The sequence below is a fragment of the Equus caballus genome, chromosome 15, assembly GCF_041296265.1.
Source record: "Equus caballus isolate H_3958 breed thoroughbred chromosome 15, TB-T2T, whole genome shotgun sequence".
Lineage (NCBI taxonomy): Eukaryota > Metazoa > Chordata > Mammalia > Perissodactyla > Equidae > Equus > Equus caballus.
The window spans coordinates 10142532-10163688 of record NC_091698.1 but is presented as its reverse complement, the minus strand read 5'-3'; the positions used below and the strand labels follow the sequence as shown (position 1 = coordinate 10163688).

Sequence of the window (21157 nt, the reverse complement as noted above, 5' to 3'; positions counted from 1 at the left end):
ATCTAGTGGCATATTATCTACAAGAGACTCACATTGTCCTTAAGGGCATACATGGACCTAATGCCAAGGGATAGAAGAAGATATTTGATACAAGCGACAAGAAAAAGAGAGCAGGCATACATCTACTTATGTCAGACCATATAGACTTTTAGTCATATTCATCTCAAGAGAAAAAAGAATATCACTGTATAGTGATAAAGGGGTCAATTCACCAAGAGGACATAACAATTACATATTTGGTAAACTTTAGAGTATCAAGATATATAAAACAAACATTAAAGGAACTAAAGACAGAAATAGAGAGCAATACGATAGTAGGGGACATCAGTATTTCATTTACAACATCGGATAGAGTATCTGGGCAGAGAATCAATAAGGAAGCAATGGACTTGAATAACACTTTACACCTAGGAGACCTAACAGACATAGAGAAAACATTCCATCCAACAAAGCCATAAAGTACATTCTTTTCAGGCACATACAAAATATTCTCTAGGATGATATTTTGAGAAAAAAATCAAATCCCAAAAAATTTAACAATACAGAAATCATATCAAATATACTTTTCAACGACAATGGTATAAAACCAGAAACCAACTTAAAATAAGAAGAAAACTGGAAAATTCACAAATGTATGAAAATTAAAGAACACATCCTTGGAAAATTAATGGGTTAAAGAATAAATAAGGAGCCAGCCCAGTGATGCAGTGATTAAATGCCCACGTTCTGCATCAGTGGCCCAGGGTTTGCCGGTTTGGATCCTGGGTGCAGACACGGCACCGCTTGGCAAGCCATGCTGTGATAGGCATCCCACCTATAAAGTAGAGGAAGATGGGCACAGATGTTAGCTTAGGACCAGTTTTCCTCAGCAAAAAGAGGAGGACTGGCGGTAGTTAGTCCAGGGCTATTGTTCTTCGAAATAAAAAAGAGAAGAAATCAAAAGGAAAATCAAAATATATCTTGAGACAAATGAAAATGTAAATATAACATATGCAAATTTTGAAATATACAAAAGCAGTTTTAAGAAGAAAGTTTATAGTGATGAATTCTTACATTAAGAAAAAAGAGAGATCTCAAGAAAGCTAACTTTACACATCAATGAGTAGAAAAAGAAGAACAAACTGAGCCCAAAGTTATCAATAGGAAGGAAATAACAAAGATTAGAGTTAAAACTAATAAAATAGCTGGAGGCTAGAAATAAAATAGATAAAATTTTAGAAACTAAGAAATATTTTTAAAGGATAAAAATCTCAAAACATTAACCAGAATTGACAAAAAAAAATGACAGAAGACCCAAAATAATAAAATTAAAAATGGAAGTCACAGCCAAAGCAATTAGCCAATAAAAAGAAATAAAATATAATTAAATCTGAAAGGAAAAATTTAAAGTTTTTCTGCTTGCAGATGACACAATCTTATATACAGAAAACTAAAGACTCCACCAAAAAAGTTGTTAGAAATAAACAAATTCCACGAAGCTGCAGGATACAAAATCAACATACATAAATCAGTTGTTTTTCTATACACTAACAATAAACTATCCAAAAGACATTAGCAAAACAATACTATAGGGGCCAGTCAGGTGGTACAGCGGTTAAGTTTGCACATTCCACTTTGGCGGCCCAGCGTTCGCTGGTTCAGATCCCGGGTGTGGACACCGCTTGGCATGCCATGCTGTGATAGGCACCCCACATATAAAGTAGAGGAAGATGGGCAGAGATGTTAGCTCAGGGCCAGGTTTCCTCAGCAAAAAGAGGAGGACTGGCAGTAGTTAGCTCAGGGCTAATCTTTCTCAAAAAACAAAAAAGGAAAAACAATACTCTATACAATAGCACCAAAAAGGAGATAATACTTAAGAATAAATTTAAGCAATGAAGTGAAAGATTTGCATACTGAAAGATATAAAAATTTGATGAAAGAAACTGATGATACAAATAAATGGAAAGAAATTCCATGTCATAGATTGGAAGAATTAAATTTGTTAAAATGTCCATACTACACAAAGTGTTCTCCAGATTCAAGGGAATCTGTATCTAAATTCCAATGACACTTTTCACAGAAACAGAAAAGAAATCCCAAAGTTCACATGGAACCAAAAAAGTCCACAAATATCAATCTTAAGCAAGAAGAAGAAAGATGGAGGCATCACACTACCTGATTTCAAAAGGAATTGCAAAGCTACAGTAATCAAGCAATAAGTATGGTCCTTCTATAAAAATGTATACAAAAAGCAGCTCAAATTGGAGCAAATATTTAAATGTAAGACTTGAAACTGTAAAACTGCTAGAAGAAAACATAGAGAAAATGCTTCTTGACACTGGTCTGGGGCAATATTATTTTGGATATGATCTTAAACAGTCAATAAAATAAAAATAGACAAGTGGGATTGTATAAAACTAAATATACTCCACAAAAAGGAAACAATTAACAAAGTGAAGAAGATGTGGGGAAATAAATTGGTATAGACGCTATGGAAAACAGTATAGGGGTTCCTGCATATAGTAAAACCAGAACTATCAATCTCATTTCTGAATAAATATGCATGCAAAATGAAATTAGACTCATGAAGTAATATCTGCACTCCCCTGTTCCTTGTTGCATTATTCACAATAGCTAAAATATAGAAACAGCCTAAGTTTCCATTATATATATGTGATTGTGTATATGCATATATATACATATGTAACTATTATTATGGAGGAATGTTATTCAGCCCTAAAGAAGTAAATCTTGCCATTTCCAACAACGTGGATGAACCTGGAGGACATTATGCTTAGTGAAATAAGCCAGACGCAGAAAGACAAATATTTCATGTCACTTATATGTGGAACCTAACAAAGTCAATCTCATAAAAGCAGAAAATAGAATGGTAGATCCAGGGATTAGAGGTTGGGAGAAATGGGGAGCTATTGCTCAAAGGGTGCAAAGTTTCAGGTATACAGGATTAATAAGTTTTGGTGATCTAATGCAGAGCCTGGTGCAAATACTTGATAATATTGTTTTGTGTACTTGAAATTTTCAAAGAGAGTAAATCTCAAATATTCTCTCTACACAAAAAAAGGTCTATGTGAACTGATGGATATGGTAATTATATTGATTTTTGTAATATTTCACAAATGTACATATATCAAAACATTAATTTGTATACTTTAAATATATAATGCTTTTTTGTCAATTTTACCTCAATAAAGCTGAGAACAAATTTGAGGGACTTATCTCTAGAGAGAGAAGGAGCTACTGTTGTTCAAGTTGTCTACAGTGACCTTGGGGAGAATGTCCAAGATATAAAAGAGATCTATAGGGGAAAAAAGTGTTAGGAAGAAGTACATGAGAGTTGCTGTCCAAAAGTGGAAACAAAAATTAGAAGGATATTTAATAAAGGACATGAAAAGAATTAGAGAAATCAACAGATCACACAGGAGCTGCTGGCAGCAAATCTCACAAAATCCCATAAATTGTAATGCTGTCACAGATGTACAATTTGGCAAAACTTCTCTAGAGTAGGAAGGAAGATGATTTTGTAGATAGAGCTCCTCAAGAACTAAAAGTATTGATTTTACAGTTTCTAACTCACTCACATCCTAACCTGATGATGGAGAAACATTCTTTGTCCCATATTTTATTCACTTTTATGAGGTCATCCCCTGAAATAGTAATAAAGTCAGGTTCCGAGTCAAACTAGTGATTAAACATTCTGTTTCCCTACCTGCTTTTCTCAATCTATATGCAATACTTTTCCATACATACATTTTTGTAACTTTCGCTATTTTATTTTTGGCCAGTCAACACAATCTCCATGCCTTTCCTGAAGGAAAGGAAAAGTAGAATGTTTCTATCCAGCCAAGGGCAAAAAGAACTAAAAATATGTTCACACAGCCACCAAGCGGTTGGCCATTTTGGTCCCTAAGACACTGGACCTGTTAGACTGGTGAGTTCACAGCACTTTTAACACTGAATAGATGTGCCACTGTAAGGACTCGATTGACCTACAGGATCAGAAAGGGGAAACATACCAATGAGTACCTTATAATTGTGAAATAAATGTAATAAATATTTATAAAAGGTTATTTTATTTATAAGAAGACTCATGAACAACGAGAGGAAGGAACGTTTCAAAGGGCATTAGTCAATACTTTAGCAAATCACTATTAAATCTCTATGCAATGGGTTGGCATGAGGGTTGATCTCATCATAAGGAATTAAAAAACAACAACAAATAAGGACTGATTTTGCCTATTAAACTTCCAACTGTTCAGACAAAAAAAGTTGGAAATTAAAGAACAATTGCAAAACATGAAAAAGGAACACTGAATACAGTGTTTAAACTTAGGAAATATGTCAAAGAAAGGATACACAGTGATAAAGTGAGGATAATTCCTATCTCCTTCTCTACCCTCAGCACACCCTGTGACCATGACCACTAATGACCTCCAGTTGTATTATGGATCTCCATCTTACCATACCGAATGGTACACCTGTTGGTCATCAGAATGTAACTTTAAAAAACAGACATGTTTGGATAAGCTGTAAACTTCAGTATTTACTGCAATTTTTTTTTTAAAGATTATTACCAGGATCGTGCTCTCTTATGTGGGAGAAAAATAACTATGTGAGTGAAAACAAATACTTGGAGTGAACACTAGATAAAATGAAAAAAGGGAGAGTCCAACAGAAAAAGAGGGCCATAAATTAGTAAATTATTCTTCTCCTCAATCAACAATTTTCCAAATAGAAAGGATCCAAGCTTCATTTGGACTTCTCCCTCTTCTAATCTTTGTGACAGAAAATAACTACAGTATTAAGAAAAAATATGAACAAGAGATTATAATTGAGTGTAAAAATGGGCTCCTTGGCATGCAGGAGAGGGCTCAGTGGGCCACAGTACTGATTATCCCCAGTTGATGATGTAAGGAGAAAATGGGTATTGTCAACTACAGACGAACTTTGACTGATGCTGGCCTTGGTGACTCTAGCTAGAGCTCTGGTAATATTTTTTTTCTTTTGGTCGCTCACTAACCCATGTTTGTCAGTTTCAGCCAGGACCCTCTCTATTTACCAGAACAGGCACCTCCAAACAGTATGTTAACTTGTTAGTGTTAGTGGTTATTGTAACTAACTTCATCGTGTTGGTGTCGTTTCGGCAAAATTAATCACAGAAGAAAATATGCAAGGGCATATAACAAGAGGAAAGAAGCACAGAAATTACAAAAAGTTAAAGAACATTATAAAGCGCTGTGAAAGCTAAGAATATCTATGTTATATCAATAATAATCAATGTGATTCATTTATCCATAAAAATAATTTCGTGAGAACTTCCATTTCTGGTCCAACATGTGAATAGCTTGGAGGTCATCACTCATTCCTCACAATAAGAAAAGAATCTGAAGGTCCAGCTGGTGGCACAGCGTTTAAGTGCATACATTCCACTTTGGTGGCCTGGGTTTCGCCAGTTTGGATCCTGGCTGCAGACATGGCCCCGCTTGGCAAGGCATGCTGTGGCAGGCGTCCCACATATAAAGTAGAGGAAGATGTGCATGGATGTTAGCTCAGGGGTGAGCAGTCTTCCTCAACAAAAAGAGGATTGGCAACAGATGTTAGCTCTGGGCTAATCTCCCACCCCCCAAAAAAGAAAAGAAAAGAATTTGAAGAAACTGAAAGTCAAACATTCTTGTTAGATCCATCAGAAAATTGAGGTCACAGAATAAACTGCTGCTTTGAAAACTGGAAAGGCAGGAGGATGCATAGACTCACAGATTATTGGGAACAGAAGCTCAGGATCAGCAGTCAGGAGCTGGAGCCAGTACCAGTAGGAACATTCAAACTGGAATTAATGAATTTCTGGAAACTCACATGGGCTAACTAAGAAATAAAATCTATGGGGGGGCCTCCTTAGGGAAACCTCCACACATTCATGATTTTAATCCCATGAGTTCCAACATGTTTTAACCTCAAATACCGGAGACAAATTCCCTTGTGTTTCTATAAATGGGAGGGAAAATATGACCATTTAAAATATCTCCAGAGCTTTCTGTTATCTTTAACAAATTCCTGTCCTCAGTGGAAACTATTTACCAGAGCACTTAGGTTTCCCCACAGTCTTATTGATCTGGGGGGATGGAAATTCCCCACATTAATCCCCTTTAGCCTTCTTGTTTTACCTAAAGGATGGGAGAAATTGGGAAATCACTTGTCAAGATTACAGTCCAGGGACACAGACTGGTTAAAAGATTAAGCCATAATCATAGGATTACAGAAGACATTCTTGACCCCTCACACCATACAACCACATACCAGGTCTCTGGTTTAATAACAGAAGATTACAGCAGAAAGGTCTGCATGCCATAGACCCTATTTAAGCAGAAATCTTTAGGGAACCAAAAGACAATAGAGTACACAAAACCAAGGACACTAGAGGAAATTACAGTCTATGAAACCACAAGTACAGCAAACAGTAAATACAGCCTAATTCATACCCAGACAAATGTAAACCTCACACTAAAGGCCTATTTCCCTCAATTCAGATTACCTAATACATAGTGAGCATATGTTATGGATTGAGTTGTGTCTCCTAAAAAGTCATATTTTGAAGTTCTAAACCACAGTATTTCAGAATGTGACTTTATTTGGAAATAGTATTGTTGCATATGTAATAAGTTAAATTGTGATGATGTCATACTGGATTAGGGTTGGCCCTAACCCAATATTACTGGTGTATTACAAAAAGGAGAAATTTGGGCACAGAGAAACTGTCATGTGAAGATGAAGGCAGACATTAGGATTATGCTTCTACATGCCAAGAAGTGCCAAAAATTTCTAGTAAACCACCAGAAGTGAGGAGAGAGGTGTGGAACATATTTCTCCCTCACAGCTCTCAGAAGGATTCAATCATACCTACACTTTGACCTCAGACTTCTAGCCGCCAGAACTATAGGACAAGTAATTTTTGTTGTTTAAGCCACTCATTTTGTGGTAATCTGTTGCAGAAGCCCTAGCAAACTAAAACTAACTTTTAACAAAAAATTGCAAAGCATGCTAAAAAGGCAAAAACATAGCCTGAAGAGAAAAAGCAGGTATCAGAACCAGATATAGATATGGCAATGTTTTTGAAATAGACTGGGAATTTAAAATAACTATGAACATATGCAAAGTGACCTAAGATAAAAGAATAGGAAACATTCCAGAAGAGTAATGTAAGCTGAGAGGTGGAAACACTAGTAAAGAATCAAAAGGAAACGCTAAAAATCGAAAACTGTAACAACAATGAAGAATTCGTATGATGTTCTTATTAGTAGACTGGACACAGCTGAGGAAAGAATCTCTGAGGTTAAGAGTATGTCAATAGAAACTTTCAAAATTAAACTTCAAAGAGAAAAAAGAAGGAAAAAGAAGGGAAAACCGAAGTACTGAGGGGTGATTATAAAAGGCACAAGATACACTTACTGACAATATCAGAAGGATAAGAATGCGAAAAAGAAAGAGAAGAAATATTAGAAGTATCAATGACTGAGAATTTTCCGACATTAATGACAGATAACAAACCACATATATAGGAAGCCCAGAGAACATAAAGCAGTATAAATAAATAAAAAATTATCCTAGATATATTATCCTCAAATTTCAGAAAGATCAAAGACAAAGAAAATATTGAAATGAGGCAAGGGGATAAGAAAAACCTTACAAATAGAGGAGCAAGGATAAGCATTAGTTTGATTTCTCTTCAGAAACTATGCAAGTAAGAATAGAGTGCAGTTAAATATTTACAGTATTGAAAGAAAAAAAACTCACCAACCTAGAATTCTATACCTAATTATCTTTCAAAGTGAAGGAGAAATAAAATTTTTCTCAAACAAAAATGAGGGAATTTATTGACTATAGGTTTGCGTTGTAAGAAATGTTAAAAAAAAATCTCCCTTTAGAGAGGAGAATGCCATAGTTCAGAGAATTAGATTACTATAAAGAAAGGAAGAACATTAGAGAAGAAATAAATTGTTAAAATATTTTATTTTTCTTATTCTCAATTTATCTAACAGATACCAATTTGTTCAGAATAATAATAAAAAAAATGTATTGAGTCAGTATGGCTAATAGACAAGTGAAATATGTGACAAGAATAAGATAAGAGACGGGAGGGAGGAGTTAGGAATACCATATTGTATAAGACCTGCATTCCCTGTGAAGCAGTAAAATGTCATTTGAATGTTGACAGATTAAATGTGAATATATATCGTCAACTGTAGAAAAATTACTAATAAAAGAGAAAAAAGTTTAAAAAAATGTATTTGATAGACTGAAAGAAAAATAAAGTGAAATAATATAAAAATCTCAATTAAAAGGCATAAAAAGAATAGAACACAAAACAAAAATCAAATAATAATTCCAAATAATAGAAAATAGTTACAAATATAGTAGATATGAATCCCACCACAGGAATGATCACTTTAAATGTCAGTGGTCTAAATATACAAATTAAAAGAATGTCATCATCAAACATACACACATATATAAATATTTTCACAATATGCTCACTTTAAATATAAATACAAAGAGATAAAAACTGGTACAAGACACAGCATGCTAACTATAATCAAAAGAAAGCTGGGGTAGCTATATTAATTTCAGACAGAGCTGACTTCAGAGGAAGAAAAATCAGAAGGGATAAAGAGGGGCATCACATAAAGATAAATTGGGTAAATTCTTCAAGAGTAAATAGAATTATTAATGTATATATATCTAATGACACCGAAATATGTGAGACAAAAACTGATAGAACACCAAGGAGACATAAATGACACAAAAAAGACTTTCAAGGAAAGACAATAAAAGACAAAGAAGGACATTACATAATGAGAAAGAGGTCAATCTCTCAAAAGAATAAAACATATGTAATTATTTATGCAATGTAGGACCTTCTAAGTATAAATAAAGTATTAGCAAACAAAGTATAAATAGACAACAATACAATGATAGTACGGTACTTTAATACTACACTTTCATCAATGGATAGATCATCCAGGGAAAAAATTCATAAGGAAACATTGGTCCTAAATGGCATGTTAGATGAGATAGAGTTAACAGATATATCAGAACATTCCATCCCAAATCAACAGAATACACATTTTTCTCAAGCACAAATGAAACATTCTCCAGGATAGACTATATGTTAGGCCAGAAAAAAAAGTAAGTTCATGAAGATTGAAATCATATCAAGCACCTTTCAAACCGCAATGGTATGAAACTATAAACCAATTACCAGGAAAAAAAATCACAAATATGTGAAGATCAAATAACATGCTACTGATTAACCAACGGCTCAAATAAGAAATTGAAAAAATACCTCGAGACAAACTTAAGTGGAAATACAGCATACCAAAACTTATGGGATGTGGTCAAAGCAGTTCTAGGAGGGAGGTTCATAGTAACAAACGCCTACATCAAAGAACAAAAAAGTATCTCAAATAAATAACTTAACTGTACACTTCAAGGAACTGAAAAAGAATAGAAGAAATCGAAAGCAAGTAGAAGAATGGGAACAATAAAGATTAGAGTGGAAATAAATGAAATAAAGATTTAAACGATGATAGAAAACATGATTGCAACTAAGTGCTTTTTTCCTAAAAACATAACAAATCCTGTCAAATCTTTAGATAGATTCACCAAGAAAACAAGAGAGAGGGTTCAAATAAATTAAAGAGAAGACATTTCAATTGATGCCAGAGATACAAAGGATTATCAGAAACCACTAGGAACAAATCAGACAAGATATATGCCAACAAATCAGACAAGTTAGAAAAAATGGAGAAATTTCTAGGAACACACAACCTGCCAAAACTGAATCAAGAAGAAATAGAAAATCCTAACAAACCAATTACTAGTAAGGCGATTACATCAGTAATCAAAAACCTCTCAAGAAACTCCAAGATCAGACAGCTTCACTGATAAATTCCACCAAACATTCAAAGAAAAATGAATACCAATCTTTCTCAAATTCTTTTAAAACATAGAAGAAAAGGGAACATTTTCAAACTCACTTTAGGAGACCAGAATTACCCTAACACCAAAACCAGACAAGAAGAAAAATTTACAAGCCAATATCCCTGTTGAATATAGGTGCAAAAATATCAATGATATATTAGCCAACCAAATTCCACAACACATTAAAAGGATCATACTCCATGATCAAGTGCGTTTTATTCTAGGGATATAAGGATGGTTCAAGATCCACAAATCAATCAATATGACAAAAAGTATTAAGAAAATGAGTGATAAAAATCATGCAATCATCTCAATAGATGCAGAGAAAGTACTGGAGAAAATTCAACATTCCTTTATGACAAACACTCACAAAAAATGGGTATAGAAGAATGTACTTCAGCATAATAAAGACCATTAAACCCAGCATATATGGGATTAAAACTAAAACACATTCCCTGCTTACTCTCTGGCTTCCTGGCTCCAGAATCCACTATCCTCCATGGAGACAGACACCATCAAGGACAAGCACCTGGACCATCTCCTCCCCACAAAGAGATATGAGCTGGTGGGAAAGCTGCTGACCAGCAAGGTCATGAGCTCCCTCCTCTCTGCAAGTGTCTCAAGGCCAAAGACAGGCTGGTGGGAAAGCTCCTACCAGCAAGCCCATATGCTCCCCCTCCCCTACCTAAAACCCCAAATAAAAACCCTTCCTTTTAGCTTTTTGGGGAGTTTGGGATTTGAGCGTTAGCTGCCCTCTCTCCTTGCTCAGCGCTGTGCAAAAAAATTAAATTCCTACTTTCTTCCACCACACCTGGTGTCAGAGATTGGCTTGCTGCACAATGGGTGAGCAAACTCACTTCAGGTTCGGTAACAATTTGGCGACCCAGATGGGACAATGTCCCAGGTGGACGTCTTGCCTGTGGCACACCAGCCTCTGGCTAAAGGCCTCTCTTGGAAGCTGTCCTGCAGCTGCCTGAGCCCCTTGTCTCAGGGACAGCCCCAAGTGGCTGGCTGCTAGCCAGACGTCATTGGCCCACGGCACTTTTGCTTTGGTGGTGGAAGAAACCAAGTTTAGGACATAGGAAGACGTCTCTTGTAAGTAGCTGGTAGTTTTTGTTTTTGTCTTTGTGCTAACCTTTTCCAAGAGGACCAGCCGGAAATAATGGGTACCTTGGCAGCCCTCTGGGCTCCATTTGTTTTGAAGTCGCCGCGACGGCCCCGCCAAATTTTGGTAAGTCCCCTGGGTGTGCACAACCGAGGTCCCTTATCCTTGCTCATTTGGGAAGATCTGCATGGCGGATCTTCATTTGTTGGGCTCCCACCGAGTGTAGGACACGGACTAAGCTGGGACTGGAAGCACTTTTGTTTTTGGTTTTGGTCTTTGTTGTGGCTTCCGTTTGTGGCCGAGGGTTTTTGGGAATGCACGCTTGTTTGGTATTTGTTGTTGTTGTCTGTCCTTTTAAAAGTGTTAACATGGGAGATGCTGCATTTATTCCACCTAAGAGCCCCTTGGGAAAAACTTCTGGCTGACGGTCGACCTATAGCTATAAGCCAATGTCTAAAGAGGGATGATTTTCTTTTGTAACACCACGTGGCCACAATATTCTTTAGACTCCGGAGGTGAAAAAAAATGGCCAAATGATGGATCCTCAACTTGGGAAACTTTTTAGAGAGCTCTTATGATAAACAACTGTTTTATCGGTACCTATGATAAACCCAAATTAAGAAGAAACTATAATGACTAGTCTTAAGATCTTGATCAAACTTAGGGTCTCAGCTTCTTGTAGTCTTACAGATGCTAATGAAAACGTTAAGTCAACAAAGAGAAATCAGAAAGGGAAGAGTCACAGGACTCCTCCCAATGAGATAAATGGAAGAGATATGAATGAAGTTAAAACAAAGGTTTTAATGAAACACTGCCTAAGGTTGGATGGACTAAAGGGACCCCCTCTATTGGCTCCCCAACATAAGAGGACATCAGACAAATCTGTTCTATTTACCACAGTTTGAAAAATTTAAAAGGTCAGGAGGCAAAAATCAGAGTGAAAAATCTGACCAACAATTGTTTGAGGCAACAGTTAGGCTACTAAGATTAATAAGACTAGAAAGATTAAAGTGTTTAAGCTAATATTATATGAAGAGGTTATGTCAACTTTGCCTGGATGTTTTCTTTGGGAATAAATGTTATGTCTAACTGGGAATGCTTCCGCTGAACAATATTGTAATATCAAAACTTGTTAATAGAATTCTAATGTAAGTTATAATTAAAAGTATAAGGGTTAGTAAAACTAAGCTAAAGTTTTGTAAAAATTGGTATACTTAAACAGGCCAATTTCAGTTCATGCAATCTGCTGTATACAATTGGAAAAGTCAGCTGCAATAATGGGGAGCCTGTTTTAATCTTTTGAGGCTTCTAAATAAAATTAGAAATACTTTACTGCCTCTTTAAGAGAAAATAATTAAATAGTTAAAGATGCCAGCAGCAGAACCCAAATCTGCTGGTTTTGTTTACTCCCTTGCTGAGCTTCCCAGCAAGCTGAGCTTCGCTTCAACTCCCCCAAAATTCCTCACCTGAAATTGAACAAGTAAAAATAAGCAAACTTTTGAGATAATTTGGTGTTGTAATGACCATTATGAAAACCTGTTTCAGAAGAGGATTCAAAATCTCTCATAATGGAATGCAGTCTTTAATGAATATGCAAAAACTTCTAAGAGACAAAGTTATTTAACATGATATAAAATGATCTTTGATGAATGAAAGCCTGTTTAAGTTTGCTGGTTTCATTTAAAAGGAACATGTCCTCAAAGTTATCAGCATTGGCTACAATGCAGACATACAGCCTGGGTTTACTGGTCAAATGAGCTCATGTCATCTATGTTAGAAAATTTATCAGCAAAACTCATAACTCAGTATAATAGTTAATTTTGTTTAATGGAGTTTCTGTAGATGATCTAAATATAATTGTTAAGAACAGGTAAACTAAATAAATGTAAAAAAATAAAAGTTTTGGGAAAAACTTTTTAACAATAATTATATGTATAATTATATGTATAATAATTATATTATGATATATGTACTTAAAACAACTGAGGACAATAGTTAACTGCTGTAATGTCACATGAAGTTTTGAAGAGTAATTGTTAAAACTGAGTAAGAGTTTTAAGTACAATAATTATGTTTTATAGTCTGCATACTTAAAAACAGCTTCCGAAATCTTTTTGGAAATTTAAATTTTATAACTTTACTAAGTTAAGTTAAATAATAACAGTTTATTGGGTATCTAGGTCATTTCCACATAAGATAAAATATTAAAGGTTGCCTACTAAGCATGTATTTCTCTGTCTTTGGATTCTTATATCAAAGAGACTGAAAAGTGCTTAGGTTATTGACTAACATGTTATATGTAAGTTGAGAAATTTTCTATGAGAAAACATATATTTCTAAAAGGTCTGTATACAAGGAAAGTAAAATATATGTTTTCAGTAAAAATATATAAAGAATGGAAATATTTTTGCTTCTTGAGTTGAGAAAGATAAATTTGTCCTAAAGTGCTGGGACAAATTCTGAATGTAAAAAAGTAACCAAAGGTTTGTAAAAGTAAAGCCCTAAAGAGTTTTATTTATAAGTTGTCCAGGATTAAAGTAAATCCAATTAAGTAGATAAACCTATATGTCAAAAGTAAACTGGTACAAAATTAAAACTTGGTTTCCTCTTTCTTAAAAGGATAATTTTCCTAAATTTTTCATCTGCTCTTTATAAAAAGGTTATAAAAGGGCTTTTTTTGACTATTTTAACTCTGTTTCCCCTTGACTGTTTCTGTTGTCACTTTGAATAGATACCTGAACATGGTTTTACAAGTGAACTTTGTTTCCTGTCTGAACAAATGTTTTAAAACTTTTAATATTTTTGACAAGCTTCCCCCCTGACACAAATATTCAAGTATTGAATAAAAGCTTTCTTTTGACCTGGAAGAGGAGAGAAGGTTTCTCTGGAGATTTTAAGAGGGCCCCTGGGACTTCTCGGAGAAATTTGCTCTCTTCCTATAAGAAAAGAAAGCTAAACTAATAAGGCTTATTTTGTATTTTAAATTAAATGAGAAGCATTGTCAAATAAGTAAAGATAAACTTTCTTAAATGATATTATATAAATGTTACTGATATAAATATTTTAAAAATTATCTGATCTGTTCTTATTGTCAGCTATAATCCTGGTTATTATCTCAAAATGTTGTATATCACAGAGATGGTCAAATGCCTTTGTCAATTACCATTTTTGAATGTTTTGTTATTTATGAACAGTGGCTATTTTACTTTAATGTTTTTGCAAATATGTTTCATCTTCAGAGAAATTCATGGAAAGGATCTGACACTCTAGAATACAGGTTTCCAATAAACATTCAGATTGTAAAACTAAACTGGGTAAAAATTACAGAACTCCCACAGAGAAACCGATGACCTCACAAACTGCTGACAGAAGATTAAGATCAAGAACCAATTACACAGGACAGAATAAACTGATAGGGATGATTATAATTTTTACGACATTTTGATTGAGATATTTCTGGTTTTTGATGTTTTGCTTTTATTCAGAGTTAAGAAAAGCTTTTTCTCTATTCTGTTAAAGAACTATGACTTACAGCAATTCATAAACAAAATTGAAACATTTGTCTTTTCCTCCCTCCAAAATGTAAAATCCCCTGATGAATAAGTATTCTTATTCTCCTGGCAATATAGTTGTTTGCATAAGTACAATAAGAATCTGTTCCTCTTTTAACAGGACACAATTGGAAACACTGGTTATATTACCAAGGCTTTGACTGGAACATCATATTTAAAAGAAAAATACAGGCTTGGATATAACACGACAGCTTTTGAGGAATGAAGGTTGACATTCTGGAATAAAGCCACTTGGAAATATTGGCCTGGTACTGTGCTTATGGGTTCTGTAACCTGGTAAGGTTGAGCAAAGGAGTGTAAAACCGAAGAGCTTTCCAGGACAGGAAGACAATTCCTGCAAAAGGGATGAATATAAGGTGACATATGGTATGAGAATCTGAGGAATAACATTGCTATAAGATCCTAAACTTCTGAAGTGTAGAGAGAAGGAAAATAAACCTTTGGTACCAAAGTTTCCTACTTTATATTTTCCTGAAAGCTAGATCCCACGTTTAACATTTTCTTTAGAGCCCCTGTGACATCCTTATTCCTAAGACTATAGATTAAGGCTTTAGACCAGGAGTGAGTATGGTGTAAAAGACAGAGACAACCATATCCTTCTCAGTAGTGTGGTAGGAGCTGGGAAGCATGTAGGTGTAGACAGCAGCCCCATAAAAAAGCATGACCACAGTCACATGAGAAGAACAAGTGGTGAAGGCCTTTTTCCACCCTTCTGCTGAATTCATCCTGTAGATGGTGAGGAGGATGAAAGTATAGGAGCTTGAAATGACTGTTGCAGGGATGAGGAGCATGAGTACACAGCACAGGTACATGGGTGTCTCATAGAGAGAGGTGTCTGAGCAGGAAAACTTCATTAAAGCAGGCACCTCACAGAAGAAATGATGCATTTCCTAGGATCTGCAGAAGGGGAAGGTCATGGTGACAAGTGTGAACAGGAAGCCATCCACAGCTCCCAGGAACCAGCAGCCAGAGACTGAAAGGAGATACATCCTGCGGTTCATGAGAATAGGATAATGGAGTGGATGGCAGATGGCCACACAGCGGTCATAGGCCATGGCAGCCAGAAGGAAACATTCTGAACCTCCTAGTGTAACATAGAAGAACATCAGTATCCCACATTCAGGGACTGAGATCTTATTCACACCCATGAACTGGTCCATGAGCATCTTGGGTACAGTGACAGAAATGTACATTTTTGTCCATGAGAGACAACTGGCTGATGAAGAAGTACATAGGGGTGTGGAGGTGGGCATCAGAGTGTATCAGAAGAATCAGGATGGTGTTTCCAGACAAGGCTGTCAGGAAAACCATAAATATTACCACACAAAGGAGAGCTGGGTGCTTGGTTTTACTAAAGAGTCCCACCAAGATTAAATCCAACTCTCCAGTGTGGTTGGCCTCCCAAGTGGTGTTGTCCATGAGATTTCTCCTAGATCAGTCAAGGAGAGCTTGACATTAATAGATTACTCATGGGATATGATCACCTGAAATGAATGTTTTGTGAGCTTGTGTGTGTGTGTGTGTGTGCATGTCAAACCAATTGTGCTAACAGGAGGAAGTTCCATTGGCCTTCAGACTTAAGGGTTGTAAATTATCTGTAATTCTACATATTTACCAAAAAACTAAGAATCCTCAGTTAAGAATCCTCAACTGCATGTCAAGGAAATCAGTAACTTATAGTAAGATTGACACAGTTGAATGTCATGAGATTTCCTGATGATAGACAGTGTTGCTTATCAATAAGTATGGAAATCTGCAAAATCACTGACCTGTGCAAACACAAAAATAAATCATTGAAAAAAGATAAATAAAATACCTTATTTCTAGATTGTTTGGTTATAGGAGACAGAAGTGAATCAAGTTCTCTGATTTAAGTATTCAACAGAGATCTTAAAAATCTGGTTCATATAATAAAGATTTCGAAAGTAAATGAAACACAATTTGGGTAAAGTCTATACCAAAAATTTGTACCCCATTTGCCTGTATTATTGTACCATGTTTTGATGCTCTGTGGTTGTGTGGAGCAAGAACACATAAATAGGAGCAGGTTGGGGTCCTCACCAATGACCAAACCCTTAGATATCCTAGGGTCACCAAGTGAGGAGTCCAAATTCTGAGGCTTGACTGTGGCTATGGGTTCAGTTTACCCTGTACCCACCATTCCTCTGTCCACTCTACAAAGAGGATTAAAATGTTTGACCTTGGATGTAATAAGGATTAAATGAGGTAAAATAATAAAAGTGCTAGAAACATTACCAGTTACAGATCAATAAGTACATATACAGTTACAGATCAATAAGTACATATACAGTTACAGATCAATAAGTGCATATACTCAGTTTAAAGACTTAATATCTATAGTAATTATTGTACAGAATCTATGTAAGAGATGATTTTTATATTATTGACCTATGCTATGAGATGCATTGCTTCAGCTCACCAGTTTTAGTAACTATTAATATATATAAGATTTTGGAAAATGAAAAGGCAATCTACTGAATAGGAGAAAATATTTGCCAATTGTTTATCTGATAAGGGGTTAATAGCCAAAATACATAAAGAACTCATACAACTCATTATAAAAAAAGCAATCCAATTAAAAATGGGCAGAAGATCCGGATAGATATTTTTCCAAAGAAGACATACACATGGCCAGCAAGAACATGAAAAGGTGCTCAACATCACTAATCACCAAGGAAATTAAATAAAAGCCACAATGAGATATCCCCTCACACCTGTTAGAATGGCCATCATCAAAAAGGCAAGAGGTAACAAATGCTGACAAGGAGGTGTAGAAAGGGAACCATTGTGCATTGTTGGTGGGAAAATAAATTTGTGCAGCCACTATGGAAAATGGTATAAAGGTTTCTCAAAAAAATTAAAAATTGAACTACCATAGGATCCAGTAATTCCACTTCTGGGTATTTAGGCAAAGAAAATGAAAATACTGGCTTAAAAAGACATATATGCCCTTATGATTATTGCAGCGTTATTTACAATAATTAGGATATGGAAACAAGCTTAATTTCCATCAGTGGATGAACGGATAAAGAAAAAGTTGTGTGTAGATGTATATGCAACGAAATACTGTTCAGCCATAAAAAATGAAATCTTACTGAAAAAAAAGCTCATAAATACAGAGAACAGATGGGCTGCCAGAGGCAAAGCGTAGGAGGTGGGGGAAATGGGGGAAGGTAGCCAAAATCTACAAACTGCCATTTCTAAAGTAAATAAGTCATGGGAATGTAATGTACAACATGGCAATGATAGTTAACTATAGTTAACAGTTAATAATACTGTACTGCATATTTCAAAGTTGTGATTTAGATGTGAAATTTCCTCTGATATTAAGGCAAGTTTTTTCAGACACACTAAGCAAATATATATATGTTCATTTTTTAGAAAATTTTTATTAATCATACTTTCAGCCCAAATATTATCACTGAGCTTGAGCATGATAAATATTTAATGTGTGGAAACTTTTCTTAAAAAATAAAGCATAAAAAATATCTAGTTCCAAAAAAATGAATCTGGATTTGATAAATTCTGTAGTCTTGGACAATAATATTTATGATATCAGACTTTAAATAAATGCAAATAAGATCTATATTAATTTATAAAATATGAATATATAAGTATAAATAAACATGTACTACATATTTATTACCTTAACCCTGTTTAAGCAGAGATTTATGGAGAATCTCATCTGACTTCTGTCCAGTACATGCTTCTCCAACTTCATCTCCTTAAAGCTCCTACCATCTGTTCTGAATATCAGGGAGAAGAACTAGCCTTTAGAAGGTCTCTGCCATTTATGAGACAAGGCTTTATGTGTTTTTGCAAACATCATCTGCTTTATTGTCTATAGCAATCAATTTTTCATGGAAACTGAGATGCAAAAAGGTTCAGAAGAATTTGGCTGCAAGTTCTGTGACGGTGGGTTTGCTTCTGTGTTGTTCACTCATTTATCTCAACTGCCTGATACATGGTACACACTCCATACATATTTGTAGTTTGAAAGAAAGAAAGATAATATTTAAGGCATGATTTTTGTCTGAGTGATTGCCTTATGGTTGATTTTTAAATTTTATTTGCAATTTTTTGTTTTATGTTTTTCTATAACTATCACTCAACATATAAATTAAAAAAAAAACACCCTAAAATGCAAGGTAACATTAAAGCAACACAGATTAGAACTGAGTGACAGAAGAAAGGACAATAAGTAACCTAATGAAGATTGATCCAAAGATGTAAAGGAGACCACCTTAATTTTATTCTCAACTGCTGAACGCATTAGTAAAACTGTCTTTGACACATCAACTAGACAATGAGTTTCATAGTCTGTACCTGTGAAAGATGAGAAGAACAGTATCAATACCCAACAAAATAAGTTTGAACTTTAAATGAGGACTTATACATACATACAATACAAATACGTTGTAAAGTGAAAAAAGCTAAGGCCATGTATAAACTACAATTTATATATTTTATATATATATAAAAATATAATTATATATTTATATATTATCTTTTTATATATTAATATACCTATTAATTACATTTAAATTATAAATATTAATATTTATAACTTATATTGTTATATTATATCACTATTATATTGATATAATACATTATATATTAACATATAATATATGTTAATATACAATATTATGTATTAATATCAATATACTATATTGTGTAAATAATATATTTATAAATTGTATTATAAATAATTTAGAAATACATTTATGTATTAAAATATTATTAAATATGTATAAATATAATTGTATATATTATATACAATTTATATATTTACAATATTTCATGGATAAGATTTGTATTGATGATGGTGAGATTTGAGATTACTGCTAATATTGGTGAATATTTCTAGTTTATGATAAAAGATTTTTTAAAGGACACAAGAATAAAACCAGAAAAGAGCAAAAGAGATATCTATCAGCTTTTTTAGCTCTCTTAATTGCATTCTTCTTCAAAGACCCATATGGGATTTATCAATGGAAGACATTCATCCACTCCATTAATGGGCATAGTAATGACTACAGATGCTGTCACTGTACTATTTCTCTTTATAGAGATAACAGCAGCCACACTCCATTAGCTCATCGGGATGAAGATTGCTCCATCCTCTGATGTTGGGTTCAGTCAGATAGGAAGACAAAACCACAGGAGTAAAAGGGTAATTATTGGTTTTTACTTCTTCTTCTGACACATTCTATTAATTCTTGCCAATGTTTCTCCAATTTTTCCTTTATCACTTATTTTTGTGGAGAAAAGAAAATGTGTCTTTTTCCTTGAATCTTTTATATAGCACTTATTTACTGGAACATATGAGGAAATGGGTTTTTGATTTCCAATTATTTATGGACAAAAGGATATATGTTCCTTTTGTATTATTGGATGATGCTTGTTTTCTTGAGCTAAAGTTTTACAGGAAAAGAAGGTCTTATTTTACTTTGATTGAAAATGATTTCTGGTAGTTATAACACTGAAATAAATGTCTCAATTGTATTTATGATTCCCGGATGAAACTGACAGTGAGTGGCTAACACCCACAGTGTAGACTGTGCAGGGAGGACTGTGTTCCTGGAGAACTAAGGCAGCATTCCAGGCTCTGGGTGCCAAATGTAATCTGAGACATGAGTCCTCCCCCAGCTTAGTTGTGTGATATTAGCCAGATGCCCCAGAAACCTGGATTTTCCAATCTGTAAAAGTAGAAAATAAGATGAGTAAGAACCTCATAGATCTTGGGGAAGATAAAATGTGGTAAAGCAATAGAACAATTGCTGAGATGCTGTCAGCTTTAAATAAAGATTCAGTTTTATTCTACCACTACTATGAATAATTCCACAAGTTCAGTATGCACTAAGCTGTTTAAATGAAACTCAAGGAATTGGACAGAGAAGAGTAAGAATGAGCAGGGAGGCCAGTTGCTTTTCTTGGTACAGACAGTATTCTTTTGTCTCTCTGGTTTCCCAAGTGGGCTGTTCCGTGTGACTTGATCACTTCCATGCCCATTTACCAAAGTGGGACAAAGATTTGCCCAGCACCCCACATCTGCCTGCCTGCCTGCTCTCCCTCCATTCATTCCCCAAACAGCTTCTAGTTCTATACATGTGCCAATCACCGTGCTGGTCCTTGCTTCACTTTTAACACAAATATCAACTTGGTCAGCAAGTGCCTTTTGCATTTATTAGATTGTTTTTAAATTTTGCACAGAACTCAGCTTTCATCTGCGAGTAGGGGTGGAATTTGACAGAAAGATTTTTTTTAGTGCAACGTGTCCCAGATGTTTTGGATATTTATATTAAAGCATCAAACTTATTTTTTGTGTTGTCTACTGCTTTGGCACCCCAGAATTTTGGACTGTTAATAAGGTGAATATTGTAATTAGTCCTTGGAATTATTATGAATATAATCCCTGATCAACATAGATGCAAAAATACTCAACAAAATATTAGCAAACTGAACTTAACAATACATTAAAATG

At 34.7% G+C, this 21157-nt stretch overlaps 1 pseudogene; it reads right to left on the bottom strand.

The window, feature by feature from the left end:
• Positions 1 to 15105: 15105 nt before the first annotated feature.
• On the bottom strand, positions 15106 to 16068 carry OR2T126P (olfactory receptor family 2 subfamily T member 126, pseudogene; annotated as a pseudogene).
• Between the last annotated feature and the right edge of the window lie 5089 nt (positions 16069 to 21157).